The 3,170-nt window shown below is 45.1% G+C and overlaps 1 pseudogene; it reads left to right on the top strand.

The window, feature by feature from the left end:
• Nucleotides 1–1,159: 1,159 nt before the first annotated feature.
• Nucleotides 1,160–2,931, top strand: LOC133776510 (syncytin-1-like; annotated as a pseudogene).
• The last annotated feature ends 239 nt before the right edge of the window (nt 2,932–3,170 follow it).

Genomic DNA, 3,170 nt, shown 5'->3' with positions numbered 1-3,170 from the left:
GGGGTCTCTCTCTCTGTGGGACACCAATTTTAGGGTCCTTCAATGCCCAGGTAGATGCTGCTACAAGGCTTGTCTTCCCCACAGTTGTGGGAACAGTGCAGGAAGCTCAAAACTCAGAAGGTAATGTCCAGGCAGATGCTGCTACAAGGCTCACTTTCCCCATAATTGTGGGATCAGTGCAGGAAGCTCAAAACTTGCATAGGTTGCATCACTTAAATGCTCAATCTCTTTGTTTTGTAAAATTTCATGAGAACAGGCTCCTGAAATAGTCAAAGAATGCCCCTCATGCATTACAAGCCAACCTGTACCGCATTTGGGAGTCAATCCACGTGGTCTTCTCCCTAATCAGCTGTGGCAAATGGATGTCACACACTTCCCAAAATGTGGCAAGCTCAATTATCTTCATGTCTCCATAGACACCTACAGTGGCTTTGTCTTTGCCTCCCCCCATATAGGAGAAGCTGCTAAGGATGCTATCTCGCACCTTATCAGGGCTCTTTGTGTACTGGGAAAACCTGTTAAAATTAAGACAGATAATGGTCCTGCTTATGTCAGCACTAAGTTTAAACAATGTAGGAGGCGCTCCATATTAATCACATTACAGGAGTCCCTTACAATCCACAGGGTCAGGGAATTATCGAAAGAGCCCATCAAACACTGAAAACCTGGCTCACTTGGCTTGAAGCTGCTTCCTTATCCTTTGTCTCTCCCCGCGACCGATTGAATCATGTGCTCTTTGTACTAAATTTCTTAACCTTGGATAATAATAGTCATTCAGCCACAGATCCTTCCCCTGAAACGGCCCCACCTATGGTGATGTGGCGAGACCCCCTCACTAGTGGATGGCACGACCATGATCCTGTGCTTATTTGGGGACAGGGGTCAGCCTGCGTTCTGGATCAAATACAATCAATGCCAAGATGGCTGCCTGAAAGATTAATTAAACAAGTTAATTCGTCAAACTCTTCTAATATTAATCCTACACCAGGGCCTACATCCGGCCCTGAGGATATTTTCCCCTTGTGTTTACAGGAATGAAAAGACCCGGCTGGACTCTACTGGGACTCATTACAGGACTCCTTGTTATTGTCCGCATTGTTGCCATTGTTGCTATTTGTGTATCTTATCTTCTCTCTATTCTCTCCTCCCCCGCCACATTTCCTGAGGGCTCACTGATTAACCACTCTGAAGGGCCCTAATAAAATGGCCCTCTTCCTTGCTCTCCTGATAATGGCAATCTACACCATCCATTGGGCTCCACTAGTCTTTGCAGGGTTGGACAACCCTCAGGCCATTCAAAAACTCCTTCAACAGCATGACCCTTGTATCTGCTCCAGGGGCATAATAGAAAACCTCCCACAAACATCAACCTCCTATGGATCCTCAATTGTAAGCTGCATTTTACACATGACTGCGGAGATAAAACTGCATATCAGGCTGCCACAGATTCCAAATGGCATTGTATTCTCAAACCTAAACTAGACTCTTCCCACCCTGGGGATCAATGCCCATCAGAATGCAATAGTACTATCAATTACCCCGTGCACTCCTCCTGTTATACTCAGTATCAAACCTGTATTGAGGGGAATGAACATTTATTGTTTGCCACTATAAGAGGGGATTATGGGGGAACATTTGGAGACTTGTCTTCTTCATGCCTCAGCTCTCCTCCCTGTCCCCCTAAGGGACACGTGGCCTGCTGGTATCCTATAGCCCCTGTGGGAGTGTCTGATGGTGGAGGCCCTCAGGATACCCTTACACAATTAAAAACACAAAAAACACTCAAAACCCTATTTGAGAGCCTTTACCCTTCCCTTCAATACCACCCCCTGGCTAAAGTTCATTCCAGAGAAAATGAAGACTTGGATGTCAATACCATGAATATCCTTACCAACACCCATAAACTGCTTAATCTCTCTGCCACAGACCTGGGAAAAGGCTGCTGGCTCTGTTTACACCAGGGACCCCCCCTCCCTCTTGCCATTTTTCTGCCACTTAATGATACCCTTGGGTTTAATATCTCCTTTGGTTGCCCCCCTATACAGCCTTTTCCTGTTCTTCCTGTCCCAATGGAAAATATCACTTGCCTTTATAAATCTAACAATAATTCCTTCAATATCGATGTAGGCCTTGCTCCTTTCTGCACAAATAGTATAACAGTAGATTACCCTCTTTATGCCCCCAATTCCACCATTTTTGTATGTAGGGATAATTTAGCTTATACCATTTTACCAACAAATTGGACCGGTAATTGCATGCATGCTATGCTTCTTCCCAATGTAGAAATTATTGATGGAAATACCCCTATCCCTATTCCCTCCTTTGAATATTGCAGGAAGGCAAAGGCCAGCTGTTCAATTTATTCCTTTATTGGCCACATTGGGAATTTCCACAGCTGTGGTTACAGGATCCACAGGACTGGGAATCGTGGTCCAAAAATATAGAGAATTGTCCCAACAACTTATTAATGATGTACAAACCCTATCCACCATCATTCAGGACCTTTAAGATCAAATTGATTCCCTAGCAGAAGTGGTTTTACAAAATCGTAGAGGCTTAGACTTGCTTACCACTGAACAGGGAGGTATTTGCTTGGCTTTACAGGAAAAATGCTGTTTTTATGCTAACAAGTCCAGCATTGTTTGCGATAAAATCAAGACACTTCAAGATCTGGAGCGTCATCGATGTGCCATGGCTGAAAATCCCTTTTGGATGGGATGGAATGGACTGCTTCCCTATTTGCTACCACTTTTAGGCCCCATTGCTGGTTTGCTTGTTATACTATCTGTAGGTCCTTGTCTTTTCAATAAGCTGATGACTTTTATCAGACAGCAAGTAGATAATTGAGCAGCCAGACCGATTCAAATACATTACCAAAGTCTGGCCATGAAAGATCCACTGGAAAACGTTGTGTCTCTCTCTGGCAGGTGAGGTGTGGCTGGTGAAGTCACGGTCCCTCCAACAACTGATTCTCCCCTTCAGTCTGCCACTGCCCCAGTCGGGAGCCTAGGAAGGGTCCCAGGCTTATCAATTAAATGAGCAGTAAGCCAATGATGGGCACCTTCCCGGAACCTCACCCACCTAAGACAGGAGTCCTTGGGGACTGGCAAGGATATCCAATGACAGGTAAGAGGTGATGGAGCTCTGGGTCAATTCCTAAGACAGGCACT

This window comes from Lepus europaeus, chromosome 18, assembly GCF_033115175.1.
Source record: "Lepus europaeus isolate LE1 chromosome 18, mLepTim1.pri, whole genome shotgun sequence".
Lineage (NCBI taxonomy): Eukaryota > Metazoa > Chordata > Mammalia > Lagomorpha > Leporidae > Lepus > Lepus europaeus.
This window is presented reverse-complemented; position numbering and strand designations above follow the sequence as displayed.